This window comes from Eulemur rufifrons, chromosome 7 (genome assembly GCF_041146395.1).
Source record: "Eulemur rufifrons isolate Redbay chromosome 7, OSU_ERuf_1, whole genome shotgun sequence".
NCBI classification, from domain to species: Eukaryota; Metazoa; Chordata; class Mammalia; order Primates; family Lemuridae; genus Eulemur; species Eulemur rufifrons.
This window is the reverse complement of record NC_090989.1, coordinates 13,015,860-13,040,857: the sequence shown is the minus strand read 5'-3', so window position 1 is coordinate 13,040,857 and position 24,998 is coordinate 13,015,860. Positions and strand designations below refer to the sequence as shown.

The window sequence follows — 24,998 nt, the reverse complement described above, 5'->3', positions numbered from 1 at the left end:
ATGTCCATCCCCTAGACAATGAGCATCACACTCATTATGTATGTATACACCCATCCCCTCTCCCACCCACATCTGCCCGACACCCGATCAGTGTTATTCCTGAATGTGCTCTTAGGTGATGATCAGTGAAACCAATTTGATGGTGAGTACATGTGGTGCTTATTTTTCCATTCTTGGGATACTTCACTTAGTAGAATGGGTTCCAACTCTATCCAGGAAAATACAAGAGGTGCTATATCACCATTGTTTCTTATAGCTGGGTAGTACTCCATGGTATACATATACCACATTTTATTAATCCACTCATGTATTCATGGGCACTTGGGCACTTTCCACATCTTTGCAATTGTGAATTGTGCTGCTATAAACATTCAAGTCTTTTAGTCTGTTTTTGATGTAAATATATTGAAGTTAGGATCATATTGTATATACAGTTATTGAGCTAATGTATTATATATCTCATATCCTAAACATTCTCCCATGTTGCAAAAAAATTATTTAAATTAGGTAGTATGGTTATTCTATAATTTATTTAACCATTTCTTGGTTTTGGACAGTTTGATCACTTCCTATAGCTCGGAATTGATATGATGTAGATAGATCTTTGTCAAACTCTCAGCTTGCTTTCTTAATAAAAGGTTAACCTTTCCAAGGTGACGGTGCAGCAACCCTCATCAGCTACTTCTTACTAACCCCTTAGGCACCAGACAACAAAAGGGCCCAAGAAGTTACTAAGCCATGCATATGTAATTGTTTATTTGTGATCTTTTCCATGAATTGACACTTTCTGCTGTGCTTATCAAACAAGGCACCAGAAAGAATTACTAGATCTGTGCACAAACCTACCTTAAGTTAACCTGTTAAGCTGAAACCCTTTCTCTCTTTTTCTTCCAAGTGTCTTGCTCTCTCCCATAACCCCTCTTCCATATCCCAGGTCTCACTCTCAACTACCTGTTAAGCTCAAAGGTCTCTGACTCAGCACTGTTGACACTTTGAGCTGAATAATTGATTGTCATGGGGGAAGAGGGGCTGTCCTACGCATTGTAGGATGCTTAGCAGCATCCCTGGCCTCCACCCGCTAAAGGCCAGTAGCAACCTCATCCCCTACCCTGTTATAACCACCAAAAATAACTCCAGATTTTGCCAAATGTCCATCTCCTGGAAGGCAATTTCATTTCCCGTTGAAAAACGCTGATCTAAATTGATCATTTACTTATTTGGTAATAAAGGCAAGAATATGATCCACTAGAGGTGATAATTAAGTTCAACGATCATACATTACTATGGTAACTATAATCAACTGATAGTGTTCACCTGATGTCATGTGGGGGGGGGGGGGGGGGAGGGGAAGTGCTACAGTTAATTGGTGATGTCTGCTACGGTTTGGGGAAGGGCAGTCTGCCCTCAGCATTAAACTTACCAGACGCAGTTGAACGGGAGCAGGGGGTTGCAACAATGATTAAAATTGGACTTGGCCAGGTGCGGTGGCTCACGCCTGTAATCCTAGCACTCTGGAAGGCCGAAGTGGGAGGATCACTCTAGGTCAGGAGCTCGAGACCAGCCTGAGCAAGAGCGAGACCCCCGTCTCTACAAAAAATAGAAATAAATTAGAAAATCTATAGAAAATATAAATTTCTATATATTACAAATATATAGAAAAATTAGCCAGGCATGGTGGCGCATGCCTGTAGTCCCAGCTACTCAGGAGGCTGAGGCAGGAGGATTGCTTGAGCCCAGGAGTTTGAGGTTGCTGTGAGCTAGGCTGACGCCACAGCACTCACTCTAGCCCAGGCAACAGAGCGAGACTCTGTCTCAAAAAAAAAAAAAAAAAAACTAGACTTGGTCCCAAAGAGAACAAATGCTATCTTCCCTTGACGCCATAGAAGAATAACAAAAACCTTAAATGCATTCTATTCTTTCAAATGCATTTGATTATAACATCCTATGAAATGATCCCCAAAAGAAACTACAATTGACCAGTCATTCATTAATATGTGTAAGCTTCCTATTCTATCTGAGCATGCTGTACACCGTCAAAGGTTGGTAAGAAATAGAGCTGCTTTTACCCACAGCCTTAAAAAGCTGGAAGCACTGAGTGCTAACCCAGAAACCATAATTATGAAAGCAAATGGAACCACTTTCTTCTAAACCATGTAATCTATGTTTAAAAAAGAAGGAGGGCTCTCTCCAAGAACCACTGGTTGTCCAAGAATAGAATGGCTAATGCAGAACAAATCAGACTGAGATAGAAACAAAACCATGAAAAACTTATTCTTCCGATTGTCCACAGGGTCTTGATCACCTGCAATGTTACCTTGCAGTTACTTAACCTCTCAGTGCCTCATTTTCCCTCATCTGGTAAAACAGAGATAAAATAGTACTCACACCTTCTAATGTTGTTAGGATGAAAAAATGAGATAATAACAAAGTCCATATGCAGGAAGTATTCTATAAATGTTAGCTAATACCATGTGATGTCAGATCTATATTCAATCTAGAAAGCATCTAGCAGCCTGTGTCATATTGGTTAGTAGCTTAGCAACTGATGGTATTAAGAAATCAGTAACTCAAAAATAGTTGCATTCAAAGACTCTGCATTCACAGTCTAGCTTCCCCTGAGAATTTCAGCTTGCTCAAACCATACCTCACGCAGGTCCAAATATTTTCTCTCACTCAGTCCTTAGCAAAATTAAGGAAAACCTATCATCACACCAAACTGACCACCACCACCACCACCACCCTGCCCCCTGTGACCCACATTTCTGCTTATAGCGTAATTCCTGACAAAAAATCAAATCAAATCCCTGGCCTTTAAAAAATCCAAATCACATCACAAATGACCAAGTTAATAGCAGATGATATCAGAGTTGTCCTGATCCCAGATCAGTGATTCCCAGCAGAAGAGGTTAAAAAAACCTTTATGTTTTCAATGGATTGGAAGAGACAAAGAAAATATTAAATTGCCCACTGTAGTTAGTTGCTAAAGAAAACAAGCATTTATATTTCCCGTGTTCCGCATTCTAGTCCCCACCATCCCACCATGGAAAGAAACACCGTAAGGTAAAATCTTGGTGTGGTTCCGAAGCAGAAGTGTCACAGCAAGATAATTATGGTACCAACGACCATTTAATCAGCTGGTCTTAACAGGTCACCATGCTTTCCCAAACTTAGGATGTGGGCAGAAAATCAACTTGTGATTTTGTTTGTTCAACTTCTCTTTTCACTTTGGAGGGAGTTGCTTGCCTTTTTCCCAGCACAACAGAAACATGGAACATCAGGGCTGGAGGGCACTTAGCAAACGTTATGTACGGCGCTTACCAAGATGTGGCCCAAGCATCCCCTATGTCAGAATTACATGTGAAACTTGTTTAAAATGCAGATTCATGGGTGGTTTTCAACAAACTCATTCCTTCTTTCCAAATGTGGTATGCAGCTAGACTCTAGCCAAGGGAATGTGAGTGGAAGCGACGTGCCCACCCCACTTCACACAGCCGGCATGTTCTTTCCCCTTCCATGACTCGACTCCCAGGAATATGGCAAACCTGGAAGGCACACGGTGGAGATGGCAGAGCCACAATACAGAAGGAGCCTGGGTCTTGGCATCACCATTTGGGAGAGAATGTTATGTGGACAAGAAATAACCTTTTGATGGATTAAGCCACTGTAATTTTGGACTGTGTTTTAGAAGTGAGCCTTCCCTACCTGGACATACAAAGTAAGATCTGAAGGGTCTTACTTCAGACCCTTCAGAAGGAAAAAAACATTTTTCTGACACTTATTTGAAAAGTAGAGAAGACTTAATTCAAGACCATTGCAAAAGGGGTACCACAACCGGGGAAAGAGATTGAGCTCAACTCTGAATACAGCAAGGACCAGTGGGGACTCCCAGCCAAGGAGCAGGGTGAGGATGTTAGCAGATGGAAAATTACTACAAGGAAACATCGGAGGTAGGGAGATTCTCTCAAAACTGGCTTCACAGAATTCTTGCTAAACACAGGCCAAGGCCTTCTCCATCAGAGGTGGAGGATGAGGAACTTGATCAGATACCAAAGGTTGGGGGACAACTTAGCAGGATTCTTTGCTAAGACTGGACTGGGCAGGTCAAACAGAAGACAGGGGCCAAGGTTACAGCCTCATCGAAAAGAGGGCTCAGAGGACCTGGACTAATGTTTGGTCAAGGAGAGAGTTGTTGCCAGGTGTGCTCTTGTAATCTCAGCTACTTGGGAGGCAGTGGCAGGAGGATCGCTTGAGCCCAGGAGTTCAGGGCTGCAATGGGCTATGATCATGCCACTGCATTCCAGCCTGGATGCAGGGTGAGACCCCATCGCTTAAAAAATAAATAAATAAATAAATTTTATAAATAAATAAGGAGGGAGCTGTTGTCAAGGTAGGGCCCTGAAATTCTGCATTTTAACAAGTTCATTAAGATTCAGGAAGGCAAATACGCTGAGGGAGGAGAAAGACCCTGCACAGGCCACACAGACAAATACTGAAAGCATCAGGACTCAAAGAAGTCACCAGTGACTGGTCAGGTCAGATCCAGTGTTTCAGTGAACTAACATATTAAACACCAAATTCAAATCCATTTCCTGCATACACGTTACCCAGGATTAAAAGCAACTTTTAACTACCTTGGAACAATTCCTACACAAAGCATACCTGCCTAAAAAGTAGAAAACCTTGAGGACTTTCATTTTACAACTTTAACTCTGAAAAACAAAGAGGAAAAAGGATAGAAAGGAATGGGTTATAAAAGTGCCCGGCGTGGGACGTGGCCAGGCCTGTCGGCTTCCCCGACTGCTTTTGGTCATTGGGAATAATTAAACCCTCTAGTAACAGACAAGAAATAATGAACAGACATTTCAGGGCCAGCTCCCCAGATATTATAAAACCATAGGAAGTGGGGGAGGTAACCACATCCCACGAGACAATTACAGCAGAGAACCACAGATGTGCCCAGAGCCCAGAATGCTTTTGAGAATTGGACTCAGAGTCTCTGGACCACTCTGCTACATATCCTCACTGGTGCAATCCTTTGCCCTTTGAGAAAAGATCTGATTTTTTTAATAACAGTTTTTTAAAACAAGTTATTGTGCAGAGCTAAGTGTTAATGTTCTTTCAGTGCATTCTCCTGCCCCTTAGCCTCTCTTCCCTGCCTTGCAAATCTACCAGCTGAAGCTCTGCTCGACCGTGAAGGACCAGTTTAAATGCCCTTGTGTGAGAAAGGTCACCACACCTGCCACCACCCTCCACTGGAATAAAATGTCCAGATACCAGACTCCTGTGGCCCATCCATCGTGAATCTCCTTCAGCTTCTGAAATACAATTTCTGATGTTTATTAGGGACAAAAAGAATCACATTTTATAGCCATGGTTTCCATAATGAGCCCTGAACTATTGTGGTTTTCCAAGTTTTCATTCGCAAGATCACTCACGGCATCCCTATCCCTCTCGCAAATCCCTAAAAACTGGGATTTGAAATTCATTGTATGCAACGTCAAGCTGACCAGTTACATAATATAAAACATCAGACAGAGCTGGCTCCCATTCAAGTCGTTCAGAACACATTTCATAAAAGTGGGACCTCATCGGATGCAACCTCTCAAAATCCAAGGAAAAGCCGAAGCAAAGCCATAGTCTCTATAAACTGTTCATCCTTGGACCCTCCTCGGTCTCAAATTAAAATAGCCAGAAGGATAGAAATTGATGAGATTTCATTAAGTGAAAAATTTCATGAAAATCAATTCTAACCTCTGTTGCTCCCAGCGGCAGGACCTGTGTTTATATGAGCGGCATTAAAGATAAGCTGTCTTGCGGAAATTACAACAGCAGTTATCAAACTCCTTTAATGCACTCTCAAGTGGAGGCACTAAAATTTAGAATTTGCACTGGCTTTTCTGTCGTCGACAGCGTAGCGCTGAGTCAGCCCACATGTGCACAAGAAAAGGCCATTGAGGAATACAGCTTCCTCCTTTAAAAATAAATCAATACATTTCTACTAAAAATTGCTACTGAATTCCTTATTGCATTATATTTCAAAGCAGGGGTGAAATATCTAGAATGCTACAACACTTTTAAAGCATAAAAGGTTTGATCTGATGCATTTCAATGTTTGTGCTTTCAGAATTTGAAAGGGGAGAAATGGGGGGATAGATGACTAATTGCTACAATATTAATTTCATACCTATATTCCTCATACGGCACCGAAGCAAAATTTGTCAGCTTAAGGAAAAATGAGACTGGACCGATTATCAGGAAGTCAGCCAACAGTGATCCAATCTCCAAATCAACTGGAGCCTACCCGTTAAATATGTAACAATAAAAAAAAAAATCGGCCACATTTTCTAAGAAATGAGAGAATGCAAAGATAGCTACTGCTTTTGCTATAGGCAATTTTATGATCGGTGACAAGAAGATAATGTTTCTGTGGGAAATTCCCCCTAGCACGTGAGAGGCAACATCAAATATCCCAGGCTAATGTGAGAAACAGTCTATGGTGATGAGTGAATCTTGACTTTGAGCAAGACACCGAAACTCCAAGGCCTCAGTTATCTTATCTATAAAATAAAGAATCTTGACTCATTTTATTACCATGCCCCTGCTGGCTTCCACATTCTGTAATGCTATGACAAGCCTTACCCTGTTTAATACATGTGTCTTCTAGAATGTTCTTTTAACCACAGTTCCTTTATATTTTTTGCTGAATATATGGTTTTGCTGAAGGAGGGGCAATGCTCACTCTAAAACATTCCTTTATATAAGGACCAAACTTTGTGGAAAATAATTTGGTTAAATCCAGGAGATTTTAAGCTTCCCCTGGCTACAATTCCAATTAAAAGAGACACAGCCCTTTAGCGACTGTGTAAAATTCTGATGTCATCCCAAATGCTGCCCCGCTCTCAAATCCCCGTATAAACCCAAGAGCTAATTTAAGACTAGCATCCATACTTCCTGAGTTGGAATACATCCACTGAATTTTAACAGTTAGCAATCTCTGACCCAAGGACGTGAATGCAGCCAGGGGAGGCAGGAATGGGAGAGGGCAAAGGAGAGACTGGGGTTTTCTTGGTTGCATTGTTTGGTTTGGGTTTTGGGGAGGTTGGTTTCACAGTTTTGCTTTTTGATTTTCTGTTTTTTGCTTTTTTTAAAAAAATTTAACCCCACCATTAGCTGAAATTTCTGCAGCTCAAAAATATAAGCAAACTCTGGTTGCTTTCTCCTGAAGATTGAGTATGTAGATTCTGGTTACACCACGCCTCATGACCCAGACACCTAGGAGCACAGGAAGCATGTATGATTCCACCTGTCTTATGCTAGGATTCACTGGTGATCACTGTCAGAGCACACTCAGCCCCCGGTCAAACCTTACACACTGGCCGTCATGGTAGACGAGTACCACAAGATCAATGTTTACGGGCGTTATTGAGGAAAGACCAGGGAATGATGAAGTGTGAACAAGAAAGATGCAGAGAAGGCAAAGGAAACAGAAAGAAATACAGAGTGTGTGTCCCTAGTACACCAATGGGTGATAATCACTCAGCACAGATGGCAGTTAGGACCTCCAGCCACGGTGACAGGCCCCACAGCAGTGGCCGGGCCACCCTCAGCCAGCCCACCAAAGCCTTTTTAATATAATACGTGACAGGCGTCCTGCACATCTTCAGTGAAAACAAATGCCAAACGCAGAGAAGTTGCAAATCTTGCAATGAAATTAAAGCAAAACAGGAAGAAAGTTCAAAAAGAAATATTTCATTTATCTTAAAGCTGGTGCTTAAAGAAAAGGAGATTTAATTAGAAGGAAATAGGGTGGCTGGAGATACCATTGGAAAATCTGGAGTGGCCTTGTTTACTGTGAAGAATTTCATGTAAAGACTAACAAGATCAGTATTACTCTTACTCTTATAAACCACAATTCTTGGGCCATTTTGGACCCTGAATAGGATAAGAAAGAAAACCAAGGGGAAGGGAAAAAGGAAGAGAAAACAGAGGAAATAGAGAGAGAGAGGAAAGGCATTTTCCTAATGTCATTGAGGAAGAGGCAGAAAAGGAGGAAGAATGAGAACGGGCTGTCTGCATTTAACACTGAGTGTCAGTGCAGACATGAAGAAGCAGAGAAAGCGAATGGAAATGAAGAGACGATGGCTTGACTGCTTCCCTGTGGCATCCATGGGAATGTTGGTCAGATGACAGCTGACCCCAGAAATAAGGAGATGCTCAGTGACCCGGGATGGGCGCATGTACTCGGCAGGGTTCTCAAGAGAAAGGGAACTAGCCGGATGCTTAGGGTTCCATGGGGAGGCTGAGGCAGGAGGATCACTTGAGCCCAGGAGTTCAAGGCTGCAGTGAGCTATGATCACTGCACTCTAGGCTGGGCAACAGAGTGAGATCCCATCTCTAAAGAAAAAAAAAAAAATCAAGAGAAACAGAACTCATGTGTACATACACAATATCCATACATACATATATACATAAAGAGATTTGTTGTAAGGAAATGGCTTGGGCAGTGATGGAGGATGACACGGCTGAAGATCTGCAGCTGGCGAGCTGCAGACCCAGGAGAACAATCGTGTAGTTCCAGTCCAAGGCCAAAAGCAGGGGAAAAAAATGTCCCAGCTCCGAAGGCAGGCAGGCAGGCGAGACTGCCCCCTCACTGGAGAGCAGCTCAGCCTTGTGTTCCCTGTAGGCCTTCAGCTGAATGGATGAGGCCACCCACACTGGGCAGGGAAGTCTGCTCTACTGGGTCTACGGATTTCAACATTAACCTCACCCCAAAACACCCTCCTGGAAGCAACCAAAATGTCTGACCAAATATCTAGGCACCCTGTGGCCCAGTCAAGTTGACACACAAAATTAACCATCGCAGCACTCAATAAATCCCGACAAACACACATGAGAGACACTGCTCACCCCTAAAACATCTACGCCGGCCAACATTAGAGGACAGAGTCAAAGCTACACGTGCAACCTGGACAAGCCCACGGAAGGGGCCGACCACAGAGGTGTCTCGTAAACATTCCTTCCTGACTCCATCACAGACCTGGGGCTGCAACTTCTCTGTTACCCAAGACGCCACAATCGGAACCATGGTAGCTCTCACAAGTCGTGGACAACCTGCCCAGGACAGGCTGGCAAATCTGCAAGGTCTGGGCATGGGTTTAGGGGCCAGAGAGTCCAGCTCTACGAAGTTGAGTCCCCACTCCGGAAGGTCCCCATGACCCCTCCCAGCCTCCATTTCCCCATTTGCAGTAGCAAATGTGACAACAGTACCCACCTGCTGGGATTGTCCTGGGGTGGAAAAGAAGCAATGGACATAAAAGCGTTTGCCCAATGCCAGGCACATAGTAGGTGCTCAGAAAATAGTAGTTGGGTTGGGTTGGTTTGGTTTGGTTTTTTAATTAACTGCTAGTTCCCTCCATAAAGTTTCCACCCAGAAAAACACCAGCTGCTTTCACGTAGAAATCTGCCTGGCAACTGTCACAACTCCCTTTTCTTTCCTGGGCAGGCCCAGGTTTTGAGTCAGGCCATCGACTCTGTAAAGTACCAGGAGCGCTCCCTGCAGATTGACCAGGACTGTGCAAAAAATGCTCACATCGAGGCGTAACTGAATTAGGCAGAAAAGCGAATGTCTGGGAGGCTGGGTGAAAGGAAGGCCGGCGGGGCCGAGGGGATTTTCTTTGGGCGGCTAGTCTGGTATCAGGCAGCAACCACACACCTGGCCTTGCCTCTTTCCTCCCCATAGAATATGAGGGATGATGGACTCCCGGGCCCCTGAAGCACTGCTCCCGTTCTCCTCCCTGGCTGTTATCAGACAAAGGCAAGATTCCCTTTCCCTCCTTCCTAGAATATACAGCTCTGTATCCTATCATAAGTGGAGTCCCCACAAATCACCTCTTTTCAAAGGGGCCCTCGCAAATTCTGTATCGTAAACAGCAGTGTCTCTCTCCCAGTCCAAAGCGAAGCAAGTCCAAGATGTTTTTTGCAATGTTTCCTTGACGTTTGCAGGAAGCAGGTCACCACGGCGGCTCCTCCTGCAGTTCTGTTGCCAGGAAGTGTCACTCCTTCCCCTGGCGCCCTGCCTCCCACCCACATCTGAGTTTCTTCAAGGCAGGACAGGTGCCTTCTCTGCACACTGCTTTCCAGGGCTTGGGAAAGTGCAGAGCATACACCCAAAGACACTGATGCAAAGCAGTGAGTTGACCCACAGAGGCGCCAGGGGGACACGGTGGCCTCTTCCCTCCTCGAGAATCCATCAGCACAGCCCTGGTGGGTTTCAGACATCATTAAGCGGCACCCAATCCATCCAGTAGTCAATTAAGCTAAGAAGCCAAACAGAATTTCAGAGGGAAAAAGTTCACTCAAGATGGATATGGCTGAGGCCTCACACGCTACAACAGGTCTCGTCATCTGCATCATATCAGGGTGTGACATGTAGCTCTGAGGCTGAGAGAGCAGGCACGGCCAGCCCAGTGGCCACAGGCACCCCACGCTGGCCATCCATCACGCCTGCTAATGTCTGGGCTGCCGACCACAGGCAGTGCCAGCCAAGGGGACAGCCGGACCTGGAGACTCAGACTGCCAAACAGCAGCGTGTGTGATTTAGTGGATCATATTTTTCTCATGAATTTTTTAATTCAGATAATTCACCCAGCATTAAAGTTTACATATATATACACACACACGTTATAGAAGGAAGTTAGCCAAGTCTACACATGCCTGAGTAATCCAGTTCAAGTGACCTTGATGATTCCAACATGAAGAAAAGCACCAGGCCTAAGTGGACCAGAGTCTGGAGTTCAAAGAAATAAGCAAACACGAAGAGTGGGAGGGGTAGGAAGAAATGTTGCCGCGGACATTCCAGGAGGGGCAGACAAGCTCTGAACCAACAGGGCAGAAATGTGGGAGTGAAGCGATTTGCTCACAGGAAAAAAGTTGGACAACTGAGCTGACACTAGGCTCTGGGAGAAACGCACAACCAGAGTGAGTGGAAGTGGGTGTGTGTGAGACAGAGACAAAAAGACAGAGACATACAAAAACCAGTGTTTAGGAAGATGGATCGCAATTGCAAAGGACATTTGAAGACATATTTGAGAGCACTTAATAAGTGAAAGGATAATGAAAATGACAAAGAAAAAAGAGGTGTCCACACCAATACTCAGACGAAAAATCTGGTGGCCAGAAGACTGGTGGTGATGCTGAAATCAGGAAGTTGGAAGAAGGAAAACGGTGAGTTGTGGTTTCAGGTTGAATTTCCCAGACTGCTGGGCCACCCTGCAGAGGGCACATGGAAAGGTCACCCCAAATGCCCATGCCCTACATAACCCGTCCCCTGGAATGTGGGCAGGACATGACAAAGGTGGTGGGGTGTCACTCCGTTGACTACATTTCATTCTAGAAGACTCCATGTTAGCAGTCTGGGCCCTGAAAGAGCAAACTGCCATATTGGAGCTGCCCATGGAGGGGGCCTTGAGGCAGGACCTGCAGGTGGCCGATGTGTGCTGAGGGCGGCCTCTCCAGCTGACAGCCAGTAAGAAGCCAGGGCCCGCCCCTCAGTCCCACAACTGCTAGGAAATGGATTCTGTCAACAAGCTGAATACACCTGGAGGCAGTTTCTTCCCCAACCGAGCCTCCAGATGAGAACACAGCCTGGCCAACACCATAACATAGCCGGATGCGATCTGCTAACTATGCCCCGAGTCCCGATTCATGGAACTGTCAGACAGTAAGTGTGTGTGTGGTTTGAAGACCCTAAGTTTGTGGCAATGTGTTATGTGGCAACAAGTCAGGTACGGACACGTGTCCATCATACGCTAGAGCCCGACGGCCTGGGATTGAGCCCCAGCACCTCCTTGCTGTGTGGCTGGGGCACCTCAGTTTCTTCATTCATAAAATGGGGAAATAATAGCACCTATTGCCTAAGGTTGTTACTGACAGTTAAATTAGTTAGCAACCATTTAGCGCTCGGAACAACACCTGCTCCAGAGTAAGCGGGGAGTGAGCGGGAAGGGGGCGGAGGGCGGTGGGTCATGTTCTCCAAGGCAGAACATGCTAAGAAAGGTGAAAAAAATGACAAAGCCAATATCAAGGGAGGGAGGAAGAGGAGCTGGGGAGAGCCGAAAAAGGGTCAGAGAGAAGATATGCAGGAGGATGGGCAAAATCCATCCACAGGGCCTCACGCATCAAGGCAAGAGAGAAATTCACTGGGGGGTTGGCAAGAGAGATCAAAAAAAGTGGGGCTGGGGAAAGCCACCAGATGGAAGAGCAGTAGAAGGAAGGCATTTCCGTGGGTTAGAGAGGAAATGGCAAGAAAAAGGGAGGAGGAGATAAATCTGGTACAAAGACCGACACGAACAGGCCCACCTTACCTCGCAGAACCTTCTCCTTGCTCTCCCTGGTCCAGACGCACCGGACTCCTCTCTGTTGCTTCCACTCCAGGGCCTTGGCACTGGCGGTCTCTACCCTTCCCAGGATGTTCTTCCTCCATATCCCCATATCCTGCCAGTGTTTGCCCAAAAGCCCCTTTTCACGGAGGCCCATCCTGACCAGTGTATTCTGTTTTATTTGATTTTATTAATTTTTTATTTTTTTATTTCAACACATTACGGGGGTAGAAATGTTTAGGTTACATATATTGCCTTTGCCCCACCCGAGTCAGAGCTTCAAGCGTGTCCAGTGTATTTTCAGTTGCACTGATTTCATCGCACCCTGCTGTACTGTTATCAACAAGATTTATCTCCTTCCACCATGCTGTGAGATTTACTATTTATTATGTTTATTGTCTTTCTGTCTCCCCCTGCTAGAATGAAAGTGCCACAAAGACATATTTTTGTCTGTATTTTTTGCAAAGGTTTAGAACAATACATAGCACATAACAGCTGCTCAGTAAAATATTTATGGAATGGTTCAAGGTAGTCATTAAAGAATGAGATAGGTCTATATGTACTACTGTAGTAAGATGCTCATGAGACCTCCTAAGTTTAAAAATTAAAAAAGCACGTCAGAAAACAACATGTGCATTACGATCCATTTTATGTAGGTATAAAATGAAAATACACCTGGGCACCACAGCAAGACTCCATCTCTAAGAAAATAATAAAAATTAGCTGGGGGTGGTGGTACATGCCTGTAGTCCCAGCTACTCGGGAGGCTGGGGCAGGAGGATCCCTTGAGCAGAGGAATTAGAGGCTTCAGTGAGCTATAATGTTGCCACTGCACTCCAGCCTGGGCAACAGAGTGAGATTCCTGTCACTAAACCAAACCAAAAATAAAACAAAAGTCGTCCTCCTGCCCAAGCAATCCAGTCCTAAAGTCCTAAAGTGGAGCAGGAGGGGGAGGCCATGGTGTCATCAAGTGGGGTGTCAGACCTGATCCAGCAGGGCGAGGAGGGGGCCACGTGGAGTAGCAGCCTAGCAAAGATGTCAGAGCCCAGCAGGACAGGAAGGGCACCCACATGGCAGCGGGTAGAGCCAGGAAAGAGAACTTGGTTTCCTAATGTGAACTGATCAAATAAGTACAGATATTAAGGATAATAGGCACCAGATTTCTCCTTCTGGGAGAAGCCATTTAAATATGAAAAGGGAGAAAATGAGAATTAACTCTATGGTGCTGAATGAGCGTTGAAGGCACTGCTGTGTGTAAACACATAACTCCCCAGTGAGAGTGCGAGGGCAGTGACACCCCATGAGCAGTGAGCACACCTAAGGTCCACATTTGGCTTCTACACGCCGTCTCTACCAGAAGAACCAGGACTCCTTGGAGAAGTGGCCGGCTCCTCCACTGGGGCAGGGAAAGTATAAACCTAGAACATTTTGTTATACCAGAAAGCAAAGAAGTACTCAGAGAACAACGGCACAGAGAAGCCAGCTTGAAGGGTGTCCTCACAGTCAAATTAGTGATAATATGAGTATAAAAATAAGGCCGGGCGCAGTGGCTCACGCCTGTAATCCCAGCACTCTGGGAGGCCGAGGCGGGTGGATCGCTCAAGGTCAGGAGTTCGAGACCAGCCTGAGCAAGAGCGAGACCCCATCTCTACTAAAAATAGAAAGAAATTATCTGGCCAACTAAAAATATATATAGAAAAAAATTAGCTGGGCATGGTGGTGCGTGCCTGTAGTCCCAGCTACTCGGGAGGCTGAGGCAGTAAGATCGCTTAAGCCCAGGAGTTTGAGGTTGCTGTGAGCTAGGCTGACGCCACGGCACTCACTCTAGCCCGGGCAATAGAGCAAGACTCTGTCTCAAAAAAAAAAAAAAAGAAAAAAAATAATAAGAGTAATGAGATGTAGGCCACTGAATAGAACAGTGAGCTATGGGTTAATAGTGGTACAGTTCAAAATCTAGCCTCCCAGATGGAAAGTGCTGGAACACAGCATAGATTCTGTGATGTTGCTGCCAAAGACGTGGAGCCCAATTCTCATCATGAGAAAATATCAGACAAACCCAAATTAAGAAATATTTCAGAAAATCGTGGCCTGTAATCTCCAAAAGTGTTAAGGAAAATCATGAAAGTCAAGGAAAAATTGAGGAACTGTTCCCAACTGAAGGAAACTAAAGAGACATGACAGCTAAATGTGACACACAGCGGTCCTCACAGGGAACATTCCAAGAACATCAGGAGAAATTTGACTGGAGTCTGAGGATGAGAAGGTAGCAACATGTCAATGTTGATTTCCTGACATCAATGGCTGTCTTGTGACTATGTAGGAGAATGTTCCTGGTTGCAGGAAGTACACACTAAAAATTCCAGGGTTGGCCAGGCGCGGTGGCTCACGCCTATAATCCTAGCACTTTGGGAGGCCGAGGTAGAAGGATCACTTGAGGCCAGGAGTTCAAGATGAGCCTGAGCAAGAGCGAGACCCCGTCTCTACAAAACAATAGAAAACTTAGCCGGGCATACTGGCGCCTGTACTCCCAGCTACTCGGGAGGCTGAGGCAGGAGGATCACTTGAGCACAGGAGTTCGAGGTTGCCATGAGCTGTGATGAGGCCACTGCACTCCAGCCTGGGTGACAGAGCAAGACCCTGTCTCCAAAAAAAGAGAAAACAGAATAGAGATTCCAAATATACTAAAAATTAATTTAAAAAAAAAAAAAAAGGATTCCAGGGTAGCAGATCATCAGTAGGTAACTTACTCTCAAGTGGTTCCAGAAATGGGTTGGGGGAAAGAGAAATTTATTTTGTATTATACTTCCCTCTTTCTGTGACTGTTTAAAATTTAGATCTTATCCAAAGAATAAAATATTTACCAAAAAAAAAAAAAAAGTTGGTCCATAGATCACTTTTGGAAAGGGGCAGAAGGGATGGAGGATGCTCGAGGGGGAAGACCCTCATGTTTCAACTCCCCAGGACACCGTGGGTTCTCCGCTGGCACAGAGAGGGTCACACCTGGCAGGACCCGCAGCCAAGAGCGTGTGGGTCAGCAGCCTCCCTGCCGCTCTGGCGACGGTGAGCTTCCCAGAGCTCCTGTTCCCATATCCGCCTGCCACTCAGGGCAAGGGGACTTTGCCAGGGAAACTGAGAAGCATCTGCTGGGTTTGGAAGATGTTCCTCAAGATAAGATTTAAAAGTTGGCAAATTTCTCACACTATTTATTTATTTACTATTTTAAATTGCAAAGAGGTTTTTGAGTTATTTGCAGTTGATCAGCTTTCAAGTTTTAAAAACTTTTTAGTATGGAAATTCTTTACGATGGGCACATAATCCCCATGTATCCACAGCCCAGCTTCAACTATTCAACCCTGTGTCACTACGCTTCCCCCACAATGCCTTATGGATTTTGAAGAAAATCTCAAGCATCCTATTATGTCATCCATAAATACATCTATATGTCTTCCTAAAAGAGAAGGACATTTTTCTTAAACATAATCCCAATACTGTTTTTACAGCCCTGCGTCCCCAAAATTCCTCAATACCACCAATTAACCATTTAGTTCTTAAATGTTCCTGATTTTGTCTATCTTTCTCTCCTTCTTTCACACTTATTCTGCTCAAATCAGAATCCAAGCAAGATGTCACACTTGGTTGATTTGATTCTTCAAGTTCCTTTATCCAGAGATTCTTTCCGCCTTTTTTCTCTCTTTGCAATGTTTTTCATACAATTCCCCTTTTCCAGTTGAGGTCTATGCAGTGTAAGGGACTCCTCTCTCTCCCTCCATTTCTCTGACTCTCCGAATCTCCTCCCTGATCATCTTTTCAAAAAGCTTTTTGTTAGCAAATCCTCGATGAGCCCAGAATAGTGGCACTTTATGTTCAGGCTTCAGCAGGGAGCTCGATGGGGGAGGCAGAGCGCTCTGCTAATCAGCACTCACCTTCCCAGGAAGCGAACATGCAAGAAAATTCCCCAGAAACACCCAGGCAGTCACTGTTCTACCATTAACCATGACGTGGGTGGACCACTGTCCTCTTTGGGCCTCAGTTTCCTCATCTTTAAAATGGAAGGGTTGGCCGGGCGCAGTGGCTTACGCCTGTAATCCTAGCACTCTGGGAGGCCGAGGCAGGTGGATCGCTCGAGGTCAGGAGTTCGAGACCAGCCTGAGCAAGAGCGAGACCCCGTCTCTACTAAAAATAGAAAGAAATTATCTGGCCAACTAAAATATATATAGAAAAAATTAGCCGGGCATGGTGGCGCATGTAGTCCCAGCTACTCGGGAGGCTGAGGCAGTAGGATCGCTTAAGCCCAGGAGTTTGAGGTTGCTGTGAGCTAGGCTGATGCCATGGCACTCACTCTAGCCAGGGCAACAAAGCAACACTCTGTCTACAAAAAAAAAAAAAAAAAAAAAAAATGAAGGGGTTGAACAAGATCAAGATGATGACAACAGTGACAACTACAATTACAGGACATTTACTACTTGCCCAAAGATGCCTCATATTATCCTTCCAGTCAAGACTTTCTCTGTGATTTTAAGTACCAAACATACTTAATGCACTAGCAAAGAACAACATCCTCCTTCATTGGGGGGGGGGGGGGGGGGGACGTATTTTATAAATGACAAAGAGAAAGTACAACAATGATGACTAAGAAGTGAGACCACAAATGTAAATTACAAAACAAAACTTAAGCACACTTAAATTTGAATAACATGCTATGTTTCAAAAGCACTTTCTTACATGTTAGCAAATCTTATCCACACTAATAGATGAATGATAAAGAGGGTATAAAAGGTTAATGGTGGAATCTTGGACATGCTAGTGTTTCACTAAACCAGTGGTTTTTTACATTTCCCCCCTCTCCAGGGGACGGTTCGCAATGTCTGGAGACATCTTGGTTGTCACAATGTGGGGGGTACACTGGCATCTACTGGGCCGAGGCCAAGGATGCTGTTAAACATCCCACAATACTCAGGACAGCCTGCTCCACAAAGAATTACCTGGCCCAAAATGTCAGATGTTCTAAGACTGAGAGACCCTGATATAGGCAAGCCCCCTTTTCACCAAGTGAAGCTGTCCTGTGCTGGGGTGGGGGGTTAGATACCAAGGTCTGAAACCACAGGAAGACAGGTACCCTGTTACAAACCTCCACACCGTGGACCACTCCAACACGTGAGGTTTCATACAGAGACTGTCTTGGTTTGGTTACCAAGATAGAGCACAATGAATATTTCTGAATCTCAGCTGTTCCCTCAATGTAGTCATCTTGGGAAACGGCACTTACCGGCCACTACCCAAGTGAAGAAGTCGCCCTGCCTCGCAAACCTGTCTCTGAATGAGAGCACCTGTAACCCTGGGAACACTTCCCTCTAACGGAGCAGCAGTGAACTCCACAGAGAAAGAGAGTTGCGGGGGCCCCAGCTGCTGTGATGAGACTAGAGTGCACGGGACAGCGGCAGTGGCGGGGGGGTGGAGGCCAGGGAGCACAGAAGGGCTGCGACTGCAGGTTCAGTGCTCAGGGAGGCTTGTCTGGGGAGGCGACATTTGAGCTGGGACCTGAAGCAAGTGAATGGCTGGCCAGAGTATCTAGGGAAAGAGCACTCACAGCTCGCAGTAGGAAGGCCGAGGCAGGAGCAAGCTGGCAGGGCTCTCCTCCCAGAAAGAAGGTGTCCAAAGTGTCCTAAATCAGGAGGAGATAAGGTGGGGCGGAGGGGTGGGCCAACTCACTTGAGGCCTGCAGTCCAGGCAGGAAGCCTGGTTTTCAAACCCACAGTAATGGGAAGCCGACGGAAATTCATGCAGAAGAGTGATGAGATAGGATTGCTATTCAGATCCCTCTACTAGCTACTCTGTGGAGAAAGGACATTATGCAGGCAAGAATGAAGTAGAAAACCAACTGAGAGGCAATTGCATTAAGAGTTTTACCAAAAATCAAAATCATCCAAAAAGAGAAAGATTTGCCACTGATGAAGATATATATTCCAAAGAAGAATTCACACCCTGAGAGCTATTTCCAAAGAAGAGGCCCCCAGTGTTTAAGCAGTAGTGGTCTCTTTCAAACGAGGGTACCAGGCAGGGCTGGCTCCCCAGCCCATGGGGCTCCCTCAAGCGAGGAGCTCTGGCCAGCAGCGAACTCTCCCCAGCAGGCGGGGCTCGGGTATGAGACCACCAGGGGGCGGCAAAGAGCACCCACCACCAAGTCACAGAGAAGCTTTGTCGTAAGCTGTGATGGGCAAGGACCTCCTGACTATGACTGCCTGGTCCGTTCTCTCCCGGGACTGTTATTTGTGTTCTGGTCTCTCAGTCTTCAAGGAACCAACTACAGCCAGCGGGAGACATGGGGAAACTGAGGTTCAAGCTCTGAGCCCGGGGGTCCATTCTCTTCCTCTCTTTATTTTGTGATACTTTTCCGTGGACTCATTACTCCTGGGCAGCAAAGCAACAAGAGCCATGGGGCCAGGCTGGGGTGTGGGTCTAGCAAATGCACAATGAGGCTCCTCGGCAGGTTTTCAGCACAAGCCCCAGGCCAGCCTGACACCAGGTCTACCCCGAAAGCCACTGCCCGTATTAAGGAGTCCGTCCTCCTCCCTCTTCCCTAACAAATCCCCGGCAGTAGCAGGTGGCTGGTCAAGCATCGCAGGACCCTCCGTCCTACCTCTTCTTGTACTCTCTCTCTCAACCACAAAAATGAAGGCAGGTAGCGAGACCCTACACTGCACAGACTCAGAAGTGCTACTATAAGAGCAAATCCAGATATCACCACATCCTAAGAGGTCGCCTGTCCTCCCAAACTTAAGCTTCACACTTTAAAGAAAGATTGTTAATTGCACATTATGACACCAATTATATCCCGATGCCTTATGAAATGGAATCTTTGCTAAGCAATTTTACTGTTTTAATTCTTTTCTTCTACCATTTTTAATAGTGACACTCTGGTTTTATTACATTAAAATGCAATTAAGAAAGAAGTCCTTTATAGTTTAAATCTCAATTTTTTTATATAAAGAATTCCATAGCTATTCATAATAATGTAGCACACAATATAGCCAAAAGACAAAAGGAATAGCTTAGATAAAACTAGATGAATTCCATTTCGGGGGGAAAAAATACAAGTCTACTTATTTTGAAAACGCTTAGCATGAGACATTCGTTAAAAATATGGAGAATTCCTGATCAAACAAAGACAAAACAAACCACATGCTGGCACACTCTGATGGAAGAGAAAGCTTTATCCTGTCTAAGGAAGAAGGTATAGCAAATCAAGTCTCAAAATGCTGAATTTCAGGATTGCTAGCATTCAACCGCCCATGAAGTAAAATGACACCATTACTGAAAGTGAACCCACCCATGCTGAATTACATTTCCTTTCAAGTATAAGGATAACGTCAGCTAACATATACAAGTGTGAACAAGGAAAATTAAACTATTTTAATAATTTTAAACCACAATTCATGAGCCACAAATTTGACTCTCACATGTAGTAAGGTTGAGGGGTGTGTCGACGACAAGGAGTATTTTTGTGTGATCCCTATGCTGAGGCCTTATTCATCCTCTGTTTACCTTCTGGTCCAGAGATCAGCAAACTTTTTTTTTTATAAAGAGCCAAATAGTAAATATTTCAGGCTGTATAGGCTGCATGCCACAACTATTCAACTCTGCTGTTGTAGCAAGAAAGCAGCCATAGACAATAACACACAAATGGGTGTGGCAGTGTTCCAGGAAAACTTTATTTACAGAAACAGGCCCATGGGCTGAGATTTCCTGACCCCAGTTCTAGCCCTCAGGGTGCTAGGAAGGACAGGTGAAGCAGAAGGACACTCAGGACATTCCTATAAGAATATGGCAGGAATAAGCAAAGAGATCCAGTTGATCAGAATCTATCCACCAAGACATCGAGCATAGCCCATCATGCCCAGGAGGATTCTTCTAAGACCAAAACCAAGCCTAGATGCATCAGATAGATACCATTTCTCAATGACCATCGTTCTCAAGATACTACTGTTTCTCCTTCACAGAAGCAGCTTCCACCCCACCATGGGCTTTTCTTCTGAACTGGGTGTCCACTAGCGGTTATGGGACCTCCCCCAACTGCCTAACTCTTTTTGTAGCTGGCAGTACAACAGGGCTGGGGGTGCAGGCTGTGGTCACCAAGTGGAAAGAAGTAACTGGTCTACCAGGAATAAACCTGCCCAGCAACTCATAAACTACTCAAGAATGAAGAGCTCAATAGACAAACCTGTCCACTCCCAGCTTGGAATTCCTATCTGCTGAATGGCCAAGAAAAAAACACACCACCCTATTAAAAACATAACCCTCAGCCCAGCAGCACCCTGGGACTCTCCAGTGCCCTTCCTTGCTTTGCTTTTCGCCACAGCATGAATCCCCGTCTGACATACTGCACATTTCATGTAGCCATTCATTCATCTTCTGACCTCACACACACTAGAATGGAAACTCCACGAGGGCAGGAATTGTGTCCTCGGTGCCTAAAACACAGACAGGCATGGAGCACTTCCTAAGGAAGCACTTGATGGATAAATTCATTCCCTCATATTCGTCTGCCCTGGAGTATCACAGATCATTCCTCCTTTCTTGTATCTCTTATTTCTTTAGCACAGTTTACTTTTCTTACTTCTGTCCTCATTCAATCACGCTTACAGACTTCTGTCTCCTCCTTTCCACTTCACATCTTCCCTTTCCTCCTTTCTCTAACTATCTAGACATATTTATTAGGTAGAATTTAGAAGTCTCTACCAAATCTTCACCCCAGTGTCAAATATGTTAACAATCCAGAAGTTCATAACGATAGTTTTTAAAAAAAAAAACGTCATCGATCATTTTTGACGGCAGATGTGGAACAAAGTCATTATTCTGGCAAATAAAAGGAAAGGATCAAGCCCTTATTCTGCCTTTTATATACAAACTACACATCAAGGCCATCAAAAAATAAAAAATAAATACGGTTGAAGTAAAGATTTTCCAGCTAGTAAATGCAGAAGACATGACAGAATTAGAATATCCCCTCTTTGTAACCCCTAAAGAAAGAACGGATCTAGACATCCATTATGGATCTCAGAGGCTGCTGAGACCATGAGAGAAAAAGCTGACGGGGACCCTAATGATGGACACTTCAGACTAACAGCACCCGTCGATATTGGCATTTCAATAAGAGATGGAAGGTACCACCTGTGGGCAGTTACTTAATCATCCATGCAACAGTCTTGCCCCCAAATTAGAAACTGAATCTGATCAAGTCTTTAGTTTATAGGAAATTGGGGGACAATGAATGTTAAATGACATGGGGACATTGGCAGCAAAATCTACACTTGTCAGGAGCTCCATAGGACAAAAGATCCGGCTTCTTGGCCAAATTGCAAGAGAGAAAAAGAAGCTACGCATCAAAAGAGACTCAAGAGACATAGCGACCAGATGCAACGTGTGGACTTTGCGTAGGTCCTTTGATTACCCTGAGGTATTCTTAACCAACTGTGAAAAAATATTTATGAGACAATCAGGGAAATCTGAAAATGAATATTCAGTGAAATTAAGAAATGAACAATTGTTCATTTTTGGTGTGTGATGATAGTATTGTGTTAATGTTTAACAAAAGAATCCTTATTTTTTTTAGAGAGTCACACTGAGATATTTCCAAGTGAATCTGATTTTCTTCTTAAATCCTCACCCTGTTACTTTACTTCAAGCAAACACACAAATGATTTCAGTTGTTTTGATCCTGCAGGAGTCGCTGCTTTTCAAATATACCCATAAATGAGGCAATGCAGAAAGAATAGGGGTTGACAATCCACAAACACCAGCACAGATTTGGGGCTGCATGATAGACAAATAAATGAAAAAGCAAATTCATTTATATACCACTGATGTCCCTAGAAAGTCCTTCAAAGCCTATGACAAGGTGTACATGAGAGTGTATACTGCTCACCATGGACAGGTCAGGCTCCTGACAATGTTAACATCTGCAACGCAGCCATCAACCTGGAAGTTAAAAAAAAAAAAAAAAAAAACTTCTGAGTGACAAACAGCTTCCACAAAGCCCACCCACTTTATTTCATAGAAGAAAAAGAAGTGCATCAGCCCAAGCTAACAGCAGAGGAAAGAAACAAAGGACACAGAATTAGAAGCAGAGGGACACAGCAACCCAGGACTTTAAAATAAAGACAAAGAGTCCACAAAGAGTCAACCCCTGGGGCATCACCCTAATGCAGCCTTCCTCAGTAGCAATAGTTCACCCAGGCTCAGAATCCTGTTAAGGAAAGCAAGAAGAGCCACACAGATGCATTTTTATTAAGACGGTTAAAATTTTAGAAGCTAATATATTCTCTTAATAAAGGAGGGAACAGGTTCAAGGAAAGGCAGAATTAAGACGAATGAGTAAAAGTTAAAGCAGATTTCAGGCTTGAGATCAAGGCGGGGCTTCTTAGCGGTGAGAACCAGCCTACCAGGAGAGGAAGGGGACTGAGCCCCTTGTGGTAAGTAGTGATCTCAGCACAGGTCTCGATTTTGGGTGAGGCTGGACCAGAGGCCCTTGAAGATCTCAAACAATGCCAAGGTTTTAAGGTGGGTAAAGTTAAAGGAAAAAAGTTATTCTGACACTTTTTAAAAATGGTAAGGCAGACTTTATTCGGGACTATTGCAATAGGTGGACGTCGAGGCTATCGCAATAGAGAGAAAGATCAGACTCAACTCCAAATATATCAAAGACAGCTGAGGATTTATAGCCAAGGAGCAGAGTAAGGGGGTCAGGGTGTGGAAAATTGCTAAAAACACAAAGGTCAGAGGGATTCTTGCCAAACCAACTTAAGATTCTTGCTAAAGGCAGGTCAAGGACTTAGACAACAAAGGTCTGGGAAGAGGAACTTGATCAGATATGGACAGTGATCAGGTATAAGGGTGGGGGGTTTTCTCTAAAGTGATCTGGCAGGATTCTTGCTAAAACTGGCTGGGAAGGCCTAAAGCGGGTGTGGAGGTCGGGGAGCAAGAGGCCTATTGAGAAGGGGCCTCAGAGAAGCCTGACTCAAGCCTGGTCCAGGAGTGTCTTTGTCAGTGATATTAGTAGGAACTCCAGGGTACGAACGGAGCTCCTGACACCTACAGCGGCTGCCCAAGGTCACAGAGAGGAACTGGTAGGAGTCAGGAGCAGAATGCAGACCTCCCAGCCCCAAGCTCATACAGCCTACACTGCATAACACTTGTAAATTTCCCAGTTGCTTCCTCACACATCATTTCCCTGTTTTGCAAAATCTAAAAATGGCCATTTCTATACATCAAGCTACCATATGATAAGGAAAAACGACCTTTGAACATAATGCCTCATGAGCAATTTATACACCATTCCCTGTGAGACTGAGGCGGATTGGTTCACCATCATGAGGGCTATCGAGGCCTTTCAAAGTGGCCTTGTAATGATAGGCACACAAATAAAATAAGAGAAAAGGAAAAAAAAAATGGATTTAAAAGCATCTCAAAAAACCAGGACGCTTTAGATCACTAACAGGATTACAAAACTTCCTAGCACAAGCTGAGCAATATCCCATGCTGCCCAAGTCCCAGGGAGAACATTGGGATGACCCAGCTGCCTGCCTTGCTCTCAAAAGCACCATCTACTTACTGGATAGAAGTTATTTAAGAATCCACCAGGCGATATGCTAAATACTCCCAGGTCACCCTTTGGATAACGTTCCATCTTTTTCCTCTGGGATCTGTGCCCTGAGAGGCTGCCCCCAATCGAGAGGGAAAAAAACAGAGAACCTAATTTTTAAGCTAAATGTCAAGGGATGTGTATGGGGACAGGGCTGTGTCCAAGGAGGCTCTGAGTGTAAGGTTGTCAATAAAAGCCCAGAATCTTCTATGCAAAATTTTGTGTATGTGGACATTTTTCTGAGAAGAAAAATTCAGAAAGCAAAAGGTCAAGAATTTTCTTGTATTCTGAAAAGTTGACCCCAAAATGTGAGGAGGTAATGCTGCAAGAGAAAACACAGCTCAGAGATGACCACTGGTCTCCCCAGGAGAAAAACAATGAGCAGGCAGATGGTGGGTACCTACGTCAGCCCCATGAACAGGAACACAATCTCTTCCCTCCCCAGGGCGGGGGGAGCTGGGGCCAGAGGAGGGACCACCGCCCGTGCAAGGAGACAGCTGGGATGGTGCGTTCCTGCGAATCTCTCTCAGCTCTCTCCCAACACGCAAGTGACATTTGCAAAGCTCATCAGCTCAGCAGGTGTTGGAGGCACGAGCAAAAGCAAAACAGTTCCAGGGCTGAGGAAAATCTCATCTCGATGTTCTGAAAACCTCCGGGCTGCTAAGGCATGGCAGAGTGCGGAGGCAGAAAACCAGGAGGGCAAAAATACTCCACGACAATGAACCAGTAGAGCTGACCACACAGGTGGGCACCACCAAGCCCAGGAGTGGCCAGCAGGGGCCTCCCCCGGCAGCAGCCAGCCCTTCCAGAGCCCAGGTCTGCTTGTCACCTGCCGTGTGTCCCAGGATACGGGCTCAGCCTTACCGGGTCGTCTCCCTCTTTGCAACACAGAGGTGATCATTCAGGATGAACCTCACAGGGGTGTTGTGGGGTCAGCCTCTAGTGTCAAAATGCGCCTCTAGTGTCACTGCCAAGACCCACTA

The 24,998-nt window shown here is 45.0% G+C and overlaps 1 protein-coding gene across 6 annotated transcripts in view; it reads right to left on the bottom strand.

Moving 5' to 3' along the window:
* Positions 1-24,998, bottom strand: part of TIAM1 (TIAM Rac1 associated GEF 1) — a 353,935-nt gene that overhangs the window by 257,126 nt on the left and 71,811 nt on the right. For 3 of the 6 annotated variants that reach the window (XM_069472356.1, XM_069472355.1, XM_069472357.1), the window contains exon 2: positions 22,307-22,352. The exons of 1 other annotated variant lie outside the window; for it this stretch is intronic. The gene's annotated coding sequence lies outside the window, so the exon portion shown is untranslated. Of the gene's footprint in view, positions 1-22,232; positions 22,353-24,998 lie in introns of all 6 variants that reach the window. 2 more of the 6 variants (XM_069472358.1, XM_069472361.1) reach the window with 1 other exon arrangement.